The 23391-nt window shown below is 38.2% G+C and overlaps 1 long non-coding RNA gene across 3 annotated transcripts; it reads left to right on the plus strand.

The window, feature by feature from the left end:
* The first annotated feature begins 955 nt into the window (after positions 1–955).
* On the plus strand, positions 956–21594 carry LOC146767399 (uncharacterized). Of its 3 annotated transcripts, none has more exons than XR_014955751.1 (2): positions 956–5750; positions 15864–21594. It is a non-coding gene; the product is annotated as an uncharacterized LOC146767399 (long non-coding RNA). The 3 variants fall into 3 exon arrangements; XR_014955753.1 differs by having other exon boundaries at positions 15867–21594; XR_014955752.1 differs by lacking the exon at positions 15864–21594 and adding an exon at positions 8542–8784.
* The last annotated feature ends 1797 nt before the right edge of the window (positions 21595–23391 follow it).

A 23391-nucleotide genomic window follows, 5' to 3' on the forward strand; every position in this document is an offset into this window, starting at 1 on the left:
GAAGTCCTCAAGATAAATGGCAGTGAGATGCAGAGTGGTGAATCTCTTTTTACAGAGATTCTCCTCTGGCCAGGGGCGAAATAAAAATGGTAATTATTTTGATTTTACGCTGTTAGCAGAGATAAGGTGGAAATGGCTTTTGCTTCATGTGGGATGTTAAGCGGTCGGTAGCATGAACTCAAGACAACTCAAAATTTTCACAGTAAAGAGACATGTGATGAACAGACAGATTGTGAAGCTAAAGGTGACTTGGTAATCTGGAATCAACAGTGAGCCCCAAATGAGACCTTGCAGAGACAAGGGCATGGATCTCTTTTGTTTGCTAAGCATCCTGACTGCTGACCTGTTTGTTATTCTAGATGTTCTAGTTCTCTTTTCTCTTTGCCTGAAACACCACCTTTGCCAGAGCATGCCCAGTCAAAACACATCAACTGACATTTCCTGTAACTGCTTTCGTCAGAAAATTCCCATTAAGCCTGAGAGTTTGTGGGTGTGGATCTGACCCCGGAATGCTTAAAGGGCATGCATGGGATTTAATTTTCTGGAATTTAGAGGGGGAATTTATCCATTAGATGACTCAGTTTATAACTTTACCCTACAGGATTAATAGTCACAATGGATTTGGGTTTTGGCTGCCTCTGTGTTAAAGTCCCTTGCTGTGGGGATAAGTACACCCACTTTAGCTGCTGAACAGTGCCACTCTTATCAGAAACGAGTTTACATCATTGTTCAGAATATGTAACAAGCTATATAATTAAAATATTTTTTTAAAACCTTCAACAACACAAAGTCTGGTCTCTATTTTCTTTCCTTGTTTTTCATTCTTCCTGGTTCTGAACTTTACTACACAATGAAAAAGAAAAGCATGAAAATATTGATACATTGTGTTTTAAAATTTCTCCATGTATCTATTAACACCCTCTCATGAGGTTACGCTATTAAACCAAGAGATAATCATATAGTAGCTGCAATATTGTTTAATGTCATGCTAGCTGATGTTACAGAGTATGTTTTCTCCATTCATATATATTACTATATATGTCTCCACCTGAGCTGTTTTACATATTGAATTCTAGCATTCCTTGCATCTGCCTTAAATAATTGTGTGCAAAGAGCTAAGGAATATTTCAGTAAAATGCACTGAAACTGGATGACCTGCCCTGGAGCTCTTACAGGTACAGTGCAATGATTATATATTGTTTACATAATATTATCATCCCTTTTAATTTATTAAAAAATGGAGGTGAGATTTTTCAAAGGTTTTTCAAAAGAATTTATTTTTAAAAGAAATGTTGACAATTCAGGCAAGCTTTGTGCATTCTGTAAAAGGACTATTAAGTAAGTAGGAAAAGTTAAAAGTATATAATTTTTTCATGTTTTTAATTCTTGGAGCTGCTCTAAATAGTATTTTTTTTTTTGTTTTGTTGTTGTTTTTTTTTAAACAAGTGAGGCAATCTTCAAGTGTGTTGGTCATCAGGTGAAAGTAGTTTAGAGGCAGATGGAGATGACAAGCTGTGGATTTAAGTGATCCTTAGACAATCAAAGGAACATGAAATTAGTTACTGAGTCTCTGATTTGCTGAAATGTACTGTGGTTGCATTCTAGGGTCAGGAGGATCTGCTTTGAGTTGTCCTTTTGCAAGGGTACACCTGTCTTTTCCTGTTCTTCCATTCTGCTCTTTCTAAAAGTCCTTTATTTTTGAGGCTTTTGTATCTTTGGTTTCCCACATCAAGAAGTTTCAGAGGTGTATGCTTGTGCATTTCCAAAGCAGCTGCCTGTGGAGAAAGGAATTGCAGCAGGGGATGCCTCTTTGCTTCTCTCAGCTACTGAAGAAGAAAGAGTTGAGGGTCCTCAAGAGCAGGTTTAGCCATGTGCTGGGCACTGACCCATCCTGCGGGGTGGGATGGGCAGAGCACATGGGAGTGGATCATGGAGATCATTAGCAGCCAATAGACCTTTTCTTCCTCAAACCAGGACAAGCCCGGTTTGATTTTTTCTAGCTGGGGCAGAAGCACCCAGTGGTTTCAATGGTACAGCAATCACCCCTTTGAGAGTGTTATTTCAAACACAATGCCTGTGGCATTGCATTAGTATTGGAGGTTTTTATTGTGGTAATATCTGGAGCTCTGTGTAAGGAACAGAGGCATTGTCTGAACTTCGGCAGTCTGAGGCACTGGCCTTGTCTTTTCTTGCTCAAGGAAACTTTTGAGGGTGGATTTTTGGCTTGGTCTCTTTCCAGCATAAAGCACCTCTGTATTTCCCAAAAGTGAATTGGTGACAGATCTGCTTGCACAGGGAAATAAAATAGTTTTCCCTGCACTATTTTATTGGGAGTATGCAAAAATCCCATGTGCATTTTTTTATGAACTGGACCCTTCTCTTTTATAGCTGGTAGTATTCATGCTTATTACAATGCCACATTATGGCCTTAGACACTTTTTATGTCCCTCTAACATAGCACCCTAGAGAAAGATGCTTCACTAAGCAAGAACCAGTAAACTTGCTACAGAATCAGCGGAATACTTTTCACAAAAGTGAATAAACTTCTGTTCTTAAACATTGTCATCCTTCACCTTAACAAGCACAGAGAAAGGTTCCACTGGTTTCTATGCCTTGTTAGGTCTATCATCTTTTTAATTAATAGTGTTTTTACGAAGCCGTCTGAACTGTGTCATTTCCATTATCAGAAAACCATTGCCATTAATGAATAATTTTCATTTCTGATCCTTGATATCATGCTAGTTGATCTCCTGTTTCCATGCCGCCGAATGATAGCATCGTTTTCTGCCCACGATCAAATTTAATTTGGACTCTGATTATATTATGCTGTTGCGACTGAAGTGTCAATTTTTGTCAGGCAATTAGGAGCTATAACCTGTGAAGTTAAGTTTGATAGGCATTGTAATTGGATTGTTACAGTAATAGCTTGGAACATTCCCTTTTTTTCTTGCTTCTTTGATTCTTGATGCATACTTTAGTTGTGAGAACAAAGGCATTTTGTTATTATGCAACCATAGGATGTTCAAGACAACAAGATGAAATTCAGGTTTTTCTACCTTCCCCAGATGGACTTAATTTGGATTTAGTTTTGACCACAAATTATTCCAGGATTTTAAAAGAACTTGAGGGTGGTGTGGGGGGGTGTGGTGGCATGTCAAGGAAACACTGAAAAAGAGAGCTGTAGAACCAGAGCTGTTAGGATTATAATAGGGAGGTAGGCTTTACATTAAAAGACTCAAAGGCATATGAAAATCCTCACACTGGAAATGTGTCAGATTACCCAGGTGAGTCTTGCTGCTTTTATTGACTTTTGTAGTTTACATACTTTGCAAGTATTTAGGAATATAATTTAAGCTCACACTGTGGCCCAAATTTTCCATTAGTGTAGGTCAGGGCAGTTGCATTCTGATGAAAAAGTAGAGAAATTGGCCCCATGAAAAATAATCGCAGCATAACACCTAATGGAGAACTCTTCTCTTTTTTCTTAGGAGTCTTTTCTGTCAGACTGTAAGTTATCTGTTTTTACATTTTGGGGTTTTTTTTTCCCCTCTGCAGACACAGTAGTTCACAGCCTGGCAATTTGTCAAATGAATTTTGTTCTGAATGTCTTTAGGGTGTGCTCAGCCCCTCCCCTACCTTCATCTCTTGATCATCTCTAATGAAAGGCACAATGAAGAGACATTTTAAAAAGGACAATGGAGAGAAGATAGTTTTTCCAGTGCTTATTTGATTGGACACTTTTCATAAGTGCTGCTGTGTGACAAGCAAAACATAGAGGAAAATAAAGAAACTCCATCTGCTATGGAACGTAACAGAAAAGCTCACTTGCAACAAGGTTTATCTGGAGCAAACTAAAAATCAGTATTAGAGCTGTTAGGTAAATGATAAAGAGAAATTAAATCTGTAGAGGATTGTTTTTTCCTCTCAGTTGGCAAATACTGACCAGGATTCCACCTTTCTCTCCTATCAGGCATGATACCCACCTCCTTCCCAAAATGCTGTGTCAGCCCTGCCTCACTGTTATATCCTTGGAGACAGACTTAATCTTTTTCATGATAAATTTATGATATCCAGTAATTTCTTGATGTGTCTGACTGGGTGTGCTCTTTCCTACTTCAGGTGTATCTTCAATTTTCTCTTCTGGCATCTTCAGTGTCAGGTCTGAGCTTGGTCAAAGAGTAATTTTGTGAGTTTGCAGCATTCTTCATTAACAGCATTCCTCATTTGTTCCTCTTGGATCTGTCCCCTGCTCACCACCCAACAGAACTCCTCCTCCTTCTGCCTCTTCCCAAACCTATACCAGAGATCTTCTGTTAAGGCTGATGGATTGAGTATTCACATCCCATTGCTTCAATCATGTGCTCCCTCAACAGCTCTGTTTCATTCTGTAATTCCACTTCTCTGCTGTGTAAACTCACTAAGTTCATTTACCATTTATACTCCTGTAGTGTTCTGCTAAATTTCACCATATACTGTTCCACTTGCTCAGCCTCTGCCGGGCTCAGGTAGAGTTCTGTGGGTTCTTGTGGCTGCCCTCTCCTCTGAGTCCACCTGGGACACCAGGGTATGGGGGCAGCACAAAAGTGTGGAAAGCATCAGTTACCAGACTCTATCAGCCAGTGGGGCCCTATTCATCCAGTGGGACCATTTTATTTTTTTCATACTTTGTACTTATGCTAACATTCGCACAGATGCTAAAATCTGTTTTTTTTTTTTTTTAATAATTTTCCTTTTGCATTTTTCCTTTTTGTCTTGTTCGTGGAAACTATTTCCAATGACTACATCTATTTATACCACATTTTATTTATTTGAAGATACAGAGTCTAAATACAGGGTCTAAACTTCCTGACATTGCCCCTTCTAGTCTCATAGTATTGAAAACAAATACTGAGAACCTGAAGGAATGCATCAGGACTGCTACTGAGGGGATGGATTGCTGATGTGACAGAAACTGCTGCATATGAAAAGGTGATATATGGAATGGAAAGTAAGTCAGATGAATTTGAAGGTATTTGTAATCTATTCTCCAGCTACATCAGAAGAGATGTCCTGAAATATGATAGAAGATAGTGGAGAAAGGTTGAAGGGTGAATGAAAGCTTTTGTTTCAAAAGGGAATAATAATAACAACTTATCTCCTTGCTTTTCTATTGCTGTATTTTCCTTTTTGCTTTATTTTTCTTCCTTCCTGGGAGATAAGGATGGGCTGCAGTTATACATGAAAAATAAGTGAAAGTCACGTAAATTTTTCAGTACATGTGTTCTGTTTACAAGAAGACAGCCTAAGAATATGATTAAAAAGAGAAATAGGAAGACACGTAAGCATGTAAAAATCCATTCCAGGGAGTAGATGTATGCAACTTTCTGGAATCTATTGGTGGAGCATGTATTAAATTTCTACTTTTCAGTTGATCTGATACAGGTGTAGCAACTACCATGGGCCGATGTCATTAATTGTAACATTCTGTAGGAGTAATCAATGAACTCTGTTTCCTGCAAACAGTTTCACCTTTGAGCTATTAGTGCTGTAATGAGGAGGGTGCAGTATATACTTACATAAAGAACTTAGAATCTATTAGCTCCTGTGCTGAGCACTAGAGCTGCTGATACTTTGCATGCAAATTGTAGTCATCATCTGAGAAGAAGCGGAGTTCATAGGTTCAATATTCTCTCACTTTCAATCTCCTATGTCAGCTATGTCTTAACCAGCTGGGGGCAGAATTACATTCTGGAAATTAGTGAGAAAAAAAGGTAAAAATTGAAAATCTACTGTTTCTGCATCTAGCCTCCCCATTCATATGTTACAAGTCAGCATAAAAAATTCTAGCAAGTATAAGTGATATCTGATTTCACATTATATTTTTAAAGTGTCAGTACTCAAGCAGGTTTACATTTGACAGGTGATTTAAATACTTCAGGACGTTTCTATAGCCATAAGAAAAAAATCTTTATGAGGATAAAAACTTGATGAAACTATTGATTTTGTACAAATGCAAGGAACATTACTACTCTTTTTAATGTGCAAATGTATGAGGCGTTATATTAATCTTTATAATTTTTCTAAATATTTCATTGCTTGAAGCTATTTCAAGGACAGATAATTTATATTGTTTATACTATATTTATCTTCTATACTGGTTATTGAATGCTATGCTCTGAGTATACAGCTTATTATGATTCTTGCAATCTTAACATAATGCTGAGATAGACATATCTGTATTTCTGTAAGTCTTCTAATGATTTTACCTTTGGTAAAGAAATGGTGGTTTTTTTCACCTCATGCCAAAATAACATTTTTAGTACCTACAGCAAATATATGGCTCAACTGTCTCACAAGCTTTAATACCTTTTCCCTCACCTCTGTCTCAAAAGAAACAATTGTGATGGTCTCTATGCTCAGTTTTTGAACAGCATGAAACAGTTCTCTGTTTAATCCTATCTGAAATAATATTAAAATGGGTCTGTTGTGACCCTTGTGACTCAGAAAGGAGACAGAAAGATCACAACCATATGCCAGCAGAGTAAAACAGTGCACAGAGTTAATGAAACAGTATTGAGAAAACCACTCCTATGGGCAACAAATATTTTGCATCCCTGGCTCACTTTGTCAGTAGGTTCATGGTAGCTCACTCATGGAATGATGCCAGTGTGTTTTGAGTGTTTCACACTTTATATCATTTTCATTCCTGGTTGGTCAAACTGACCAGGTCAAAAAGATGAGAGAAAATTACTCTTCAACAATATAGTGATGTATGAAGTCACTGAAATAATACAATGCTGTAACTAGATTCAAATTCTAACTAGATAAACATGTAGCTCCTTCTAGGTTCTTTGTTTGTGAACATGGACTACAGTACTTAAATCTTCAAGTGAGGTCTCCCAAAATGTGAGAATCTGGGCTTTTGCTTTATACAAGTGAAGATAAGAATGATCCACAGGATTTGTGTTTACTTAAAAATCTAGCAATTTTCAAATATTTCTGAAAATTCAGAAATTTTTATTTGGGCTTATATTTTGCTGAAAGTGTGTCTCTCTCACATATGTGAGAAACATAACAATGAAAATAATATTTTACAGTTAAAATGAATGGTTGTTTTAAGTTATTTTCTCCCCTTTGGATTTTCCAATCAAAGACAACAGTACTAGGATTGAACCAGAGGATTTATTGCTATCAGAATAGCCTGGCTTGCCACTGGGGAAGGTTGCCCTGTCCAGATGTTACTCTAGGAATATATAAATCATTATCATTCTGGGATCTGATTTTCAAAATCACTCTCAGTGTAGGCCTGACTCTGTCTCAGTGTACATTGAAGCAGATGATTTTGAACACCTCATCATGTATCAGCCCTTGTCATTGCTTTCAGTTAACAAGAAAGACAAACCAAAATAGAGTGCATTAGTAATCATACAAATGGAAGATCACTTACACCATTCAACTTTATTTTATTGTGGCCATGTTTCCTAAAGGACTCTTTTGATCCTGGAGTAAAGACAGAGTGACCTGCACTGACCCAGGAGAGCACAATCATCTGCTGGCTCCTGTTAAGTCAGAAGATAGCTCATTTATTTCTCTGTACAAGGAAATTGAGCACATGAAATCTAAAGCAATCAACCTGTTTGGCATCTCAGACATTACAAATAGTAATCTCACATCAAGTTTTAACTTAGTCTATAACTTTCTCTGCTTCTTTTAGAGACTTTCTCTGCTTCTTTTAGAGAAAACTGGGGCTGTGATTTAGATCTTTCTTATCTCATCAGCTGTCTCCATAAAAACAGTAGAAATACATTTTTGGAGCCCTCAAGTTCAAACTGACTAATGGTTCAGCCTTTTGTTGAAGAGAAAGTAAAGGGGAGAGAAAAGAAAGATGGAGAGACAGACAAAACTGTTACATAAAACTTATTTCCATAGGAAGCCAAGTTAAACTGTCTTTATCTGTAGGAATGGTAACAGTTATGTAATTCTCCAGCTTACTTGAAGAGGTGATTAGCTGTTCCTAATTAAGCATTCAGCTACAGCCCCATTATAAGACATTTCCCCTTCTCCAACCACTCAGTCATAAATTAAAAAAAATTAAAATGTTAAAACCCCCCCACCAACAAGTCCAGAAAATCCCTCTACATTCACATTTTTAGGGTTAAGGCTTACTGACAAGTTGAGTACTTTATGAAGATTGTGATTAAATTGAGTAAGTGCTTTTTAAGATTAAAGTACTTGAAACAGCTTATTTTTAAAATATTTGCAACACCTATTGTTCCTTTGTATCCATCTCTGTGTCCAACAAAATCACATAATACCACAGAGTTTGAAACATAAGTAGATTTCAAAACTGACTGTGCAAAAGTCAGTTTTAGGGGCATGAACAGGAAAATATTTAAGAAATATCTCTATTTGAAAAAAACATGAGTGATTTATCTACCTATGAAAATGGCAAGGAAAGAAAAAAAAAAAAACCCAGAAAACAAAATACTTTCATCGTCAAGCTCTGAATTGCACTTAGGTATTTCTGAAATCTCTTTTTAAAGCTCCCATTTCTCTTTAAAGCTCCTGCAGGAAGCCACTTTTCCAGGCAGAAACCAGAGGAATAAGAAGGATTTCCTGACGAGGTGGCAGAGCTGGGGAGGGAACCCAGATCTGTGTGTCCTTCTCACTTGGCTGCTTTTGTTGGCAGCAGCTGAAGAAGCTGAACCACCCGTGTGATTCTCTGCAGACTGCATGCACTGCGATAGCCAAAACTCATGGATGTTCTTACTTTGCAGTGTCTTGTTGTGCCTGGTAAAAGCTGTGGTGAGTGGGTACCTCATTAATAGGAAGGAATCTTGGGGTTTATTTTCCAAAGTCATCAGCTGTGATTTCTGTCTAGGTAAGATGTGGGTTTCCATGTGGTGCTGTGCTGCTGTGATTTATTAAATTTCACCCAGTCTTGCCTTAGAATTGGGAAAATTAAGCCCTTATGTGTTATCACGTCATATCCTGTTCAGATTCTACTTTTTACACTATCTCAATTTAATTTATCTTCACTTATATTAAAGGTTTTCTTCCAAAAGCCCTTTCCTATAAACCAATCCAATAAATTCAATGCGAGGAAGGCTAGGCATCAGCTTTTCACTCAGAGGAATAGAGCACAAAAGAGGAAGCCTTCAAGATCCTACTATCCATCCTTTTACCTGATAAGTATATAAAGAACATAATATTAAGAGTAAGGGCTGAAGAGTTAATGTCTTGCATTAATCTCCCCCGTTATATTATGTTAAGCAATATCTTCCTCAAATGACTGTACAATGCAGCACTAATAGTAAAATAAGTTTCATGTCAGGATTTAATAAGAATTGTAGCCGTTGAATAATTTTCTTTATTTAAATGCATGACAGAAGTGCATCCCAAATAATACAAATACATCTGCTTTGAAACTTGCTGAGACTGGTGGGATTGGTGGAAATTTACAGCCAGACCACTCAACAAAAGATTCCTCCGTTTTCTCTCATAGTGCACAATTATGAGTTTTGACTTCAAATACTTATAATTACAGTATTCTGAAATGATGTCCTAAATATATATGTTTCACAGCATGACTGTGACTTCCAGCAAATTCTCTTGTCTGAGGTGCTTGGTAAAGTAAAACTGAATTAGTGAGAGTACAATAAGCAAGTTACAGTATTTAGATACAATAACCAAAAATAAAGTCAATTTAATCTTCCAAAGTAGGACAGCTTTTCAGTGTATTTGTGACTATGGAGATTTAGCAGTAGATTCCAACTTGCATTTTAATAGCAAACTTACATAATTGTGAGTCCTGGTGTGGTACTGCTGAGTGTATTCAGGATGGAATTACTAGTTAGACAGATCCTGCTTAGTCTTGTAGTTAAAACATGCTAATAATTTACACATATGTGTGACAGATGATAATAACCATCTTTATAATCACCTTTGGATATCTATTTTCTTCCTCGCTCAGCACTACCTAAAAAGGAAAATCAGTATTAGTGGTCAAGGAGATTAACAGTCAAGATTCTTGGGGTGTAATTTTTTTTATCATTTAGCTAGTTTTGTCAATGAGAATGTGCAATATTTTTGCAACATGTAATTTTAAATAAGTGCATTTAATTTATTTATTACTTTTCCTATTTATTTATTTGTAGACAATATGTATTTGTGCATGTACATAAAGATATTCACAAGGGAAAAATATTAGATGCATTTAAGAGATTTCTGGGTGCTCAGACTTAGTAAAGTATGCAGGATATTTTTTGTTTTGACAGAAAAATGATTTGATTTTGGCAATATTAGTTGCATATGTCTTCTTCATTCCTACATGATTGATTGTAACCAGTGCTAGTCATTACATAACTTGAGGCAAATGTTTTGCTTTAAGTTTTCTATGCCTTAGATTCTCTAGATGAGGAATGGTTGAGGAAAAAATCATCTACCTCTCAGGGTGTTGGGAGGCTTAATTGTTTATAAAGCATTTTAAGACTTTTGCATGGACAGCATTACAGACATGTAATGTAATACTATTATTACTGTATATTGAAATTATTTTTTATCTCTGGCAATTTCCCACCACTTTAGAAAATTAGTTTAATCTAAAATATGGGCCAAATATACAGAATTGCTGCAATTGCTTTAGTAAAAGTTCAATGATGGACTCATTTTGACTTTTATCTTCAACAATCTTTCCTTAGAGTCTCCCAGAAATACAGAGCTGGAGACATGCTTCTAATTGTTGGCTTCAGGCTAAAACTTTTGATCACTTTCTTTCTCTACTTTCTGTTAAACTCGTTGAATGAAAAGGCTTGATAAGATTTTATACTGTCTAATTCATTATTTTGGGGAATATGAAAGACAAATTTGACCTTCCGAATTTTCAGTCTAAACTTTGGTAACAGGGAGCATTCTCATTCTTGTTTTCATTCATATTAATGCTGCATCTATCTCTTTTGCCCTGTAAAAAGCCATTAATATTGTTCTATTAACCTCTTTCTAAGTAATAATGACCTTTCCCCTGAAAATGTAATTATTGGACTTTTTTTCCCCACAATAAATCTCATTTATTAGAAAGTTTGGCCTTGTGCACTTTGTTCTCTGCCATTTCCTTTAAAAAAAATCATGCTTTATTTTCAAATAAGTACATTATTTTTATGCAGAAGGGTATTCTGTAGTGCATGCACTTGGTCATAATTGGAGAGGAGGTGATGATGCTCAGTTTGATTATTTCTCTGCCTTTAGAAAGAAAAAGGCTGCAGTGACCATGCTCTACATTCCTTCATTTCTCACCAGTGGCCTGGCTGTTTGTAGCTGCAGATTTTTGCAAAGAATTTCTGGCCAGGTCAGTTTGGCTTTTGCTGGTGTCCAGCTCAAACAATCTCTACTTCAACAGACAGAGCTCCTGTGCCCTTTCTGCAGGAGGCAGTGATTTTTTCCAGTGTTACCTACAAAACCTATTCACCGTTAGCTCCTGAGAGGAGGAATCTCCTGATGTGTGTGGCAATGCAAACTTCTGGACGTATGGGAGGGGAGGCAGGGGAAGGGCTCTTATTGCACTCCTGATCTTCAAGCTCTTGCTTTTGCCAGGGGAGATGATGAGAAAACTTTCCTCTATTATAAAGAATTCAACAGTAATAAAAGCATCTATAACCTCTCCATATCCTTGGTGAAGGAGTGGCTGTAGCAGAGGGAATTTTCTTCAATCCAGTGAAACAATGCTAAGAAGCAGAGTAAAGAGCAGTATTATTGTCCTGGTTCTTCTCCACTCCCCATTCCACTCTTGTTGGAGGAGTTGGTAGCTGCTTGAGGTCAGATAATGGAGGAACGTTGTGGCAACGCCTTTTCTCTGGCCATTTTCTTTCCCAATTATGAAAAATCCTATAAGAAGAAATGTGAAAATCCATGTAGTTTTCCCTTCCTAGGCAGGTAAGAAAAACATCTGTAATCACGTATAGGGGAAGAATATTTTTGTGGTTATAGCTCTAGGATGGAAAAGGGGAAAAGCAGATTCAAAGTCTGGGATTTTGTTTTCATTTTTTTTAAAAAAGGTGTTTTTTTTTAATTGGACCTATCAAAATACAAATTTCTTAAAACATGAACTTAAATAAGTGCAGAAGTTACAGGCTGCATATTAGGATATAAAAAGTGAGGCTCAGTTTTAGAGGATTCTCCAAGAATGCCAGAAAATAGATGTTAACTGTGTACCATGGACAGAGAGCATGTCCTTCCATGTATTCTCCCCACCAATCTTCCAGATTATTCAGACATGTTGTAATGAATGTTAACACAGAAAAAGAACTTTGTACCAGGTAGGTAGGTAGACATGAAACATACCATATGCAAAATTTTAATATGCAGAATTTTTTTAAAACTATGTTTTTTTCTAACATTTGTTTGAATTTCATCCTTCAGAAAAATGCATTTTCTTCATATTTCCTGACTCTGACTCATCAAAATGAGCTGTGCTAGTCACATCAAATGATGTGTTTCATAGAATAAGACAGGAAAAGCAGCACACTGAGTCACTGTCACAGGGAGGGTGGCTGCCAAACCCCTATTAGACAACATAGGGAAAAGCAAACATATTAAATGGCTGGGGTCACAGAAACACAGCTTAGTGGCAGGAAATCACTTACAATCAGCTGAACATGAGTCTCTACATCTTTTTAGTCTGTTTTTTAAGGAAGTGAGATGTGTTATCATGATGTTTACCTATCAGCTCCTGCCCCCACTAACTGTGAAAGCTCTTGGCCACCCTCCATAAAATTTGTTGAGGTAGTAGAAGTCTCAGAAATACAATGTTCTTAAGTAATTTCCTAAAAGTTGATGTTTGTACAAAGCTGGGACGTATCTTTTGCACCCTCCTGAGAAAAGGGCTGTAATTCTGATGCAGCCATCACCTACTCCATGTGCCTTTCTGTGCTGTCCATGTCCCACCTGCACTGGCTGGCCTGGCTGGGCTCTCAGCTCAGCACAGCACAGCCTGCCCCTTGCCCCACAGTCACAGAAGAATTTGGGGGTGTTATACACCTGGGTCATCCTTAGGGATATGGCAGAGGAAGTGGAAGTATGAGATGGCAGCAGAGATTTTTATGTGATGTTACACTAGGCATGGTGATAGCACACAGTGAAAGTGGTGTGGAAAAAATAGAAGTGCAATGTAAAGCTACTACAAACCAGGATTCACTTTTTCTGGTGAAAATATTTCAGTTCTGTCTAGGTTCAACAAGTTCATTTAGTTTAATGTATAACCTTATTCTGAGTACTCGGGTTCTGCCCCTTCCTAGAGGCACTTAAGCTTCTGGTTCAGCTCCCTTAGGAATGAAGGTTTGTGCAACAACACTGTTTGTCTCCTGTGAGCAAAGTCAGTTGAAAACAAGGCCCAGATTTGACAAACTTGATTGAGGAATGGAAGTCCCTATTTAATTTCCTGTAAGTTTAAAGAAAATGAGTAAGTGGCTAGAAAAAATAGTTTATGCTAATTATCCCTCAGCAAGCCAAAATTAGCTGGCTAGACAAACAGCCTTCTCCTGGACTAACTATAGCAAGAATTATCTTTTCTTTGCTGGGGTACTGTTCTGACAGGGAAAATGAAGGATATAGGATAAACATTTGTATGACATTGGCGTCTCATTTGTCTTCTGCTGAAACAATCTGACTGCTTTGACAAAATTTTTCATTTTTTAAATATGTAGGTGGGAAGAATAACTACAAAAACTATCACAGCATATAATTACTTCCTTTTTTTTTTCTTCCATTGATTCATCTTTGAAATTTGATAACTGTCCATAATATCTGGGTTATTTTTTAGGCTGGTGATTTTTACAAATACCCTGATTCTTATTAGGAGTGTATACTTCACCTGCTTTACTTTAATTATTATTATATTTTAAGAGATTCATGAACAGAAAGTGAAAATCTGGCAATTCCGTTATAATAGAATGTTGAAGTAGATTTGATTTTCTTTTTATCACTATAAATTTGCTCATTTCTTCAACATCCTTAAGGAGAAACAAAGACACACAAGCACACACATACCATGACAATCTGGACTCAATAATTATAGAAATATAAATTGTTATGCTGAAACCCCAATATTGGCATTTGAGACAGTTACCAAATCAAATTGATATTCTACATTTCTTTCCTAGTAACTAATTTTTATCTCTAAATTATCTGGTAGGATTTTTCCTGTGATTTGCTTTTCTTTTCATACTGTTGCTGACACAGACAGGAGTTGTCATCGTAGAATGTGCCATGTCCACTTACATCAGCATACTGTGTTTTTTGCTTAATGCCATGTATTAGTGTAATCTGTCAGAATATAGCATTCCATTCATTACACAGCTCAGATCTTTAAATATTACTGGTGATGGAAATTTGCCAAATTTCTTCCTTAATATTGGAATTTGGGGGGATGCTTTTACTGGGGTTTTACTCTTCTGTGTTCATAGGTAAATACCCACATTTCATATTATTGAGGTAATTTCTTATAAATGTGAACACATTTCTCTTCCACTCTAATATCACCGAGGACATAAGGGATAGGAGTTATATTCCAAATGTATGTAGGAAATGGGAAAGGCTTTGTTGCATCTGCAAGTTCAGTTAGCAGGCACTTTTCTGTAACTGGTTTCTATTCTAGGACATACAGAATAGGAACCAGTAGCAGCTTATGCATCCCTGCACAGATGTCTGATATTTAGAACTACCAGGACAGAAGGTCTGTGATTTCTTCTTTGCAGACTGACTTAACTGAAGAGTGAAACTTAACCTGGAAGTATTGATGAGAAAACATAGCTCTCACATCCTCTGATGAATGTAAAAGGAAATATTGGGTGAAAAACCCTTAAAATTTCTATACAAGCTCAGGAGAAGGGGAAAAAGTAATAAGCATTGAACCACATAGTCCTGAAGGGAGGACCTTCCCATGTTGCTTTTGTTAGTGAGCCCAAAGAAGGATTGCAAGAATTCTGGCTATCTGAGAGTGAAGATGTTGAGAAGGCAGCACTGGTGCCCATGATAGTCTTCATTTTGAGCATAGTTCAATGGTGCTTCTCTAACTTAACTGAGGAATCCTGTCAAGTAGACTGAAGTCATCAGGGTGATGATGGGGAGCACCCTTTTTCTTATACTAGTATGCTCCAATCATAATTCACTTATTTAAAAAAAAATATTGCAACTGTAAAACACAGCAGAAAAAAAATCCTGTGATTTTCAGTCAGTCTTGTTATTTTTATTTTTAATTTATGACAATGGCAAAGAAAAAGAGACTATTAATTCATACTTTTTGGATGTGGAATCAACAAGACTGTGATTGGGTTCTTGCCTTTTCTACAGATAGTGCTCTGCGTTGGTTGGATTACCAAGGCAGCATTAGCAACAATGGTGTTCTCTGAAACTTTCAGTTTCTATAGCAGGCTGCTTTTTCTCCTGGACCAAATTTCACTTGAGCTTTTGGTTGTGTCTGATTTTGGGAGGTCAGTCTGTGACTCTAGGAAATATCTGCTTTTCAGTAGATTTCAGGCAAACAGGTTTAACCAGGTCTGCCCCATTCAGACACACACATATGTGCACACACATCTGTATCATTGATTTCAAAATGCTTCCCAAGCCACTCAATGTGTGTGCAGACCCTACTCATAGTGTCCTGGTATTTTGGTATCAAATTAATATGAAAAGAAGTTGCAATGACACTCAGTTTTCCCTGAAAAGCCTTATTTTGAGAATATGTGCAGTCGCTGCAGTAATGTATGTCATTTGGTAACTACTTTGGAAGGTAACATCCTCCACCCCACAAATTTGCCTGTCATATGCTACTGAGCAAGTCCACACAAAGCTCTCTGTGATCATTCACCTTAAATATATTTTCTTATTTTCAGCAGAAGAGGACTGCAAACCTTTCTTCACATAGTATAGCCTGGCTCACTTCGTGCCTTGGAGGATTGTTTCAATACCTGTGAGCACGTGCATTACAAGAGACAGACTTGCTCCTTCCTGCATCAAAAACTGAGCTCGAAATTTTTCTTTGGGAACCTTAAGCACAGAGAATTAGCACAGAATGCCTTCCTATCCCTGAGGCAGTACTACTGTGACAGGCTGAGGACCAGCTCCACATGGCTCAGGAGTGAAAGAGAGAAATGAAACCAAGGCCTCCTACAGCAAATTTCATCCTACGTCTCTTCTCCCTTTCCCATACCAAACTGTATTGTCTTAATCTGGAAACATGATTTATTTCTGAAATATCTAGTGGGTGGCAGAGGTGGGGAGCAAAGCTTCACAAAGCTCCCCAGAGCTGCTGACCGAGGTAAATAGTGTGTCATAACACATTTATCAAATAATAATGGAAACCGTATAGAGCACATAGGAGAGGGAGGGGGAAACACCATTCCCCACTGGGAAGTTACTGAATATTTCAGCCAGTTTATAAAAGTATGTGTACATGTGTTTGGAAAGGGGGAGGTTTTTCTAGCTTCACCTCGGCAAATAAATCATTGGCGTGGGATGTCTGAGCAGACAAGTGAAATGGATGAGCGCATTATGGATCAAGGAGGTGGGATTCCTGCCTTGGTTAGTTTGAGACAGACCACCCAAGCACTGTGGGTCTTAGATGAGACTGTAAGTAGTGCTTGTAGAGTTCTGAAAGGCCGAGGCTGCAGCATCTGACATGGTGTGAAGGTGGGGAATAAAATAAAATGGATGGTACTTCCCATATAGCAGGCATGACTTACCTGAACTGATGTTCCTAATATTTTTTTCCTTTGGTTGGATTTCCACTATAGATAAAATGAAAAAGAGAAAATATGACAAAGGTGTAATATTTATGCCTGTTTTGAAAAAAAAGTTTAGGTCAAGTAAAAAAGAAGAAAATAAAAATTTAATGATGATGTATTTGTACATTATTCACTGTTTGCCACTAGTCACTTTCAGAATACAGAAGCCATAATGAGATACTCCCATTGAAATTAAGAATCATGCATCATAACTGGTCTATTGAAGTCATCAAGAATTACTTCTGGAAAAAGACAGCCATTCCATGTGAATAGGGCTTACAGAACATAGATGAACTTTACCAAAATATACCCAAGTTAAAAGGAGCCAGCAAAGATAGTATCTTTATAAATATATGTATAGTTAATGCTCTGGAATTTTTGCAAGAAAGACATAGTTATGAAGTTTGGAATGATCATCTTTAACAGGGAAACCTCTTGTAGTGCAATTGATCACCATTTTATATTTATACATGGCAATTGTGATTGAAGGCTGATCAGTCTACATATAGTATGAATTAGATTAATTTTCGATTGTAGGGAAGCAAAATAGGAAACATAGAAAATTATCCATATAAAATTATCCTCTTTTTATTTTTCTAAGAAAAAATGTGATCTTGATTATTTTTTAGTATAATTTAAAAATTTTATCATGCTTAAAAATTTTGAAGGAATATTGGAATTTATCTTATAGTAGACAATCTTAAATTGCTTTAAAAAGATTTTAAAACAGTTGCTAAAAAAACTCCAAACATGTTTTTTAAAAAAAAAATGCTGTTTTCCACCCATGGAGTACCTTTCCTCCTGGCTTGATAACATCTGAAAGCAATCCATTAGTATTTGCAGCCACCCTGCCAGGCCAGACACTGGTTTTGCTTGGTGCCTGGGCCAGAGGCTGTAAGGTGAAGCCTTGGGGCAGCTCACCTTTAACACCTGCCAGGGGCTGCCCTGGCCACACAGGGGAGGTGCTGCTGCTTGCTGGCCACTCTGCCTCCCATAGCCGATGTCCCAGGGGCTGTCCTGGCAATGGCTGAGAGGCTTAGCAGCTGTGTCATATTTCTCAGGAATGGAGATGTTAACTCCTTGTGCTCAGGCTGGATTTCAGCTTCAGCATTCATAGTGTGTCTACCTAAATCTCCCCTGAAGTTTTGATTTGGTGCAGTATCATTCATTTGGTGCTTTAAATTGTGCAGTGCAACTTTTTCTCCCCATTCTCTTGAACATCTGCTCTGCTTCAAAAGTTGCTGAGTTTTGCCTGCAAGAGAAGATTTTTTTTTCCCCTCAAGTTTTAAAGGGGGACTAACTGTTCCTGGGCACGGGATGAACAGTTGGTGCTTGTGCTGGAGAACAAGGCTGCAAGAGAATGGAAAGAATCCCTCTCTGCCCAAGGGCTTTAGGCACCCAAGCACCTGATCTACAGCCAGTGCTATAAACCGTGGGCTATGGTTGCAGCTGTGATCTCTGCATGAGATTTACAGCCCCTGAATCTGCCCCTGCTGTGTTCCCAGCCTGACTAAAGCAACTTGCTACGTTCCCAGCATGTCCTCGCAGAACATGTTGCACATCAGGCTGGGGGATATTTTTGAGGCTGTTCCACAGCCCGATCAGTTCATGTAGTCTATCTACAGTCTGGCCACTGGTGGGAAAGTTCTTCCCTGTCAAGCCCATTCTTGGCACTATATATGATGTTATCTAGATTCTTAGCTACAGCAGTGACTAGTTCTCTAGATACTAATAAAAAAGTAAAAAAAAAAAAAAAAAAAAAAGCCAGGTAGTGCTGAAGTAAAAGGAAAAATCCTTAAAAAAAAGTTTATTCAGGGTTTTGTTACCACTGAAACTATTGGGATATTACCCTACTTTCTACTACTGGTGTCTGTGCACTGAGGCTAATTGCACTCATTTGTGTAGAAGTTTAGCAGTTAAACAACTGTACAGTGAGAGAGAGGACAGAAAAGAGAGCTGCCCTGAATAGCAGAAAAGCAGCAAGGTGGAAGGGGAAGATCTGTGATCCTGTGAATCCCCTTGCCTTCTCTGCTCCCTTTTCTAGAGGTTCCTCCATCAAGAGGTTCTTTGTAAAGGACCCTTCTTTCTGTATCTGCTGTGCACCTCCTTAGCACTTTCTCAGCTTGCCACGTTTAAGGCAACCTCAGAGCGTGAAACCCATGCCTGATAACTCTGCAGCTAAATTAATATGTAAGAAATGCAGTATTAAAAAGGGCCAGAAAAGACTGATTTGTTGTTGAAAGCATTGTCTAATGCATATTGTTGAAAGGATTCTTCTATGCAAAGAAGACAGGTTTCCTTGACATAAAGAATAGGCCTTGATCCCATAATTATTTTGGCAGGTGCTTAATTCCCAAAGTGTGAGTTAACCTATGAAATTCAAAGCACATAGTGAAACAAAGGAGTGGGAAGGGAGGAGGAAGGGATTACATATGCTGAGAGAAAGGCAAGAGGGGCTCTCTGAAAAAATGGGTCTGAAAGGAGGATTGAAGGAGGAGAGGAAAGGTGATTGGCGGATGAGAACAGGAAAGCAATTCAGATTTGAAGTTGAATCAGCAGTTGCTGACATGAATGTGACACTAATGGAAAGAATTTGGGAAAAGAAGGGATATAAGGTAATAGATTTGTTCTCTACAAAACATTCTGTGTGCAGGTAATAACATGTAGAGTTTGTTTATAATAACTTAAAGTGACATCTTTTGGTTTCAAAGTGAATTAATGGTCAGAAACAAGGAATGCCACACTTACCTGTTTTTCGTTCTCTTTCCTTCTTTCTTGAAATTTATTTCTGGAAGTCATTAAAATTCTGATCCCATCACTTGTAACAAATGATGTGAAGTGTTAGGTACAGTACTTGGAATATATGTTTGTTAAAATGAAGGAAGAGACTCTTCCAACACTTTGGGATTTTATGAATGATTTACATCTGGTGCTAAAGTTCATAAATGAAACGTGGGAGAACCAGATGCTTCATTTCTTGACTGCATCGTGTCTGCACATACTGACGGTGAATTGAAAACAGGAATGTTTCATAAATCAAGAAAATCTATTTTTGTACTCTTGATTTCTATTCTGAACATCCATATAATAACCAAACAAAAGTGGTAAAATTGGTTCCTTGAGAAATCCTTTATGTTTAGTAACAGTGTGGACATGTTAATAAAAAAGAAAAAAAAGAGAGAGAGAAAAAGGGTCCAATTTTCAGAATAAAAAGTGCTCACTCATAATGATCAAGCATTCTTGGAGATCAACATTGAAGATACTTCATTTAGCAAGAGAAAGACTGACTGGAACGTCTGGGCAAACTCAGCTGGCCATACAAAGAGCTCTGGTGTATAGTAAGGTGACATTTCACAGCTTTTGGCATTGGTGGAAATTTACTGACATGATAAAAGAAGGCAGAATCTGGCCCACCAATTAAATAGGAAGATTGGAGCCCACATTTGGAGGGAGATGTAACATAAAGATGTTTAATTTTTCCATCAGTGTTTTGAAGTGGTGCTCGTAGCCTACCCTGTTTTCTTGTTGACATCTTCTACTGGCCTTAGAACTGTGAACATTGCATCTCATGATGTTTAGTTGCCACTAAAATTTTTGTAAATAGGATTTTAAAATATACTTTGTTGTTATAATGAAAGAATAAGCACATTTCTGTCTAAAGGGTTTTTTAAATTGAACTAATAGGTTCCCACTTCCTTGATTTCATAGTATGTGTTTATACACACATTTTAAATTATTATATTACAATTCCAAAACTACCTGTGAAAAATGGCAGGGTAACAATAACAATTTTGGATGAACAAGTTGCACCAAAGGGTTACCAAGTACCAGCTGATGCGTGGTAGTGCCCACGTGTTTCCTCTCAGCCTCCAACAAATGCAGGTGACTGGAGTGGGCTCAGCCCACAGTGCAGGTGTGTGAGGCTGACTTGACTCCCCTTGCAATGCTGTGGGGGGAACAGTGTGCACCCAGGCAATTCTTGCAGCTCAACAGAAACTTGTTACCTTGTGGGATCTTGTTTGTGTGTCTAAGCCCTGGATGTGCATACCTCGCTATTTCTGTTAACAATTGAAAACAAATATTTATTTAAATTTATTTGCGCATCCTACACACAGATTGAGTGTAGGTGTGCTGACAGAAGGGAGATTTTAGGAAGGATTTCGTAAAGGTGAAGGAAATGGCTTGGCAGCCAGGTTTTAAAGAGGAACCCCAAATGCAAGGAGCAACCCCAGACCATGGAGGGCCTCGTGATGGTATCAAGGTTTGCACGGCTGGCAGGGAAGGCAGAGCTTGTGAGCTGGGGCAGCTGACCTGGCTTTCAGAGGCAGGTAGGCAGATTGTATAAACACACCATTAGCTTATGTATCTGCTACTCCAGTATTTCTCTTGTGGAAGCCAGTGGAAATTTTGCCTTTTTTTTTCAAGCTATTTTAGGGGGAATATTCCATTTTATGCTGGGCATTGTACCCACTTTCAGGCTGAGGTGGAGTCACCAGAAGTGACAGAAGTGCTCTGTACTCCTCTTAGTTACTTTGCTGCTCAAAATCTGTCCCTAACTAATACAAATTGCTATATGTCATAAAACACAAAGGAAAGCATTTTCCCACCAAATATCAGAAAAGTGCTCTCTTTTCTGAACTGCAGAAGTAACAGAAATGATGTGTTAATTTTACATTCTATTCATGTAGGCCCTAATAAAAGCTATTATAAAATACAATTGTGTGGAGACAAAAAGAGAGATAATATCACTATAGCTCAATATAAAATTTAAGTAATTAAGACATGAAAACTATTACACAATTTACTATAAATGCAATGTGAATAATAAAAAGTTTAACCATTTCAAGTCTGTTTTGGTGTTTTGGTTTTTCTTTTTTTTTTTTTTTTAATTCCATTTTATTTCAGAAGTTGAGCAGTGCTGAAAAGTAAGGTTTTCCAAAGAAGTCTTGTATATCTTTTTAGATATTGGTGTAAACTTGGCACTCTGCCACGTAATGGATTCTACATGAAAAATGTCAGTTTCAGGTGATTTTGATTGTGGTTGTAAATAAAAGAGGACATACTAAGGAAGTATTTCAGCAGTGCAAGCTAAGCAGCTGCATAATAGATATGAAATTGTGTAGATAGACAGATGGGTCCCAAGATTAAAACAAAAGCATCCATAAGAGTACTGGAAAGAAAAGTATTTTTAAACAGGAGGTCCTTGAGCTCTGCATTTTACTTTCACATGATTAACTACTGTGCTCTCTCTCCGATGGGCTTCAGCAACCCTATTGGTAAATGGTTGAGAGGAAAGCTCACTCTAGCCTTTCTCTAGTAGAGTGACTATCAAAATTCAGTGTATTTAGTAGACATTTAAATAGAAATTTAAATATACATTTATATATTATATATATATAAATGCATATATAAAAATAGACATTTAAAAGACATTATATTGTGCACTGCCATATGCAAGACGGTTCCTGCTGACTCTTAGCGACACCTGCTCAATGCCCCGGCCCTATCTTCTCACTGCACTGCAGTGACGGTGAGTGTTTGTCCCGCTCAGCTCCGCGCTCAGCGGCGCCCGCGCTGTCCCCGCGGGGCTGCGGCTCCGCGGTGGCTCAGCAGGTGGCGCTCTTCCCCCGGGCGCAGCCCAGCCCCGGCCGGGCGCGGCAGCGGGAGCGGCGCTTCCGCGGGGGGACCCGCAGAGCCTCGTGGGCGCTGCCGGGCGCCGGGGACAGCGTTTGCCAATGTCCAGCTTGGAATGCATCCCGCACTGGATCAGTCTGGGCGCTCTGGGGCCATCCCGGGCTTCTTTGCCACAGCAGAAAGCTCCACGTCTGTCTAGTGCAGAGGAGGGAAGCAGGGACCATCTTTAGCATCCAGGCAACATTTAGCCTCATTATCCAGATCACAGAATCACAGAATAATGAGGTTGGAAGAGAAGTCTAAGATCATCAAGTCCAACCTATGCCCTAACACCACAACTAGACTATAGCACCAAGTGCCAAGTCCAGTCTTTTCTTAAACATATCCAGAGATGGTGATTCCACCCGTCTCCCTAGGAAGACAATTCCAGTATTTTATTATTCTTTCAGTGAAAAATTTTTTCCTAATATCCATCCTAAACCTTCCCTGATGTAGCTTGAGACTGTGTCCTCTTGTTCTGCCAGATGCTGCCCGGTGGAAGAGACCAAGCCCCACCTGTCTACAACCTCCCTTCAGGAGCTGTAGAGAGCAATGGTGTCACCTCTGAGCCTCCTCTTCTCCAGGCTAAACAACCCCAACTCCCTCAAATGTTCCTCGTAGGGCTTGTGTTCCAAGCCCCTCCAAGATCTCCCCAAAAACCTATATAGGGAATAGAAACAATGTTTAGAGATCAGTAAGATGCAGCTCCAAGGTCCACTAAGCTGTTTAGGATGGAATTATCAAAAAAAAGCTCACTGGTTTCACTTGGTAAATTTGAGGAGAGCTTGTTTACTACGTCTTCAGAAGCTGATGATCTGCAGTTCCATTTATCATAATTTTTTGGTACTCAAGCCTTCATTTGCCCAAACTGGAGGCCTTAGTTTATAAAATCCTAGTCTTCAACATGCGTTAATTTCTTGGTTATATAATGGAACTGCTAATACATACATATTGTGGCTTCCAG

Source organism: Lonchura striata, chromosome 5, assembly GCF_050655825.1.
Source record: "Lonchura striata isolate lonStrDom1 chromosome 5, ASM5065582v1, whole genome shotgun sequence".
Classification (NCBI taxonomy): domain Eukaryota; kingdom Metazoa; phylum Chordata; class Aves; order Passeriformes; family Estrildidae; genus Lonchura; species Lonchura striata.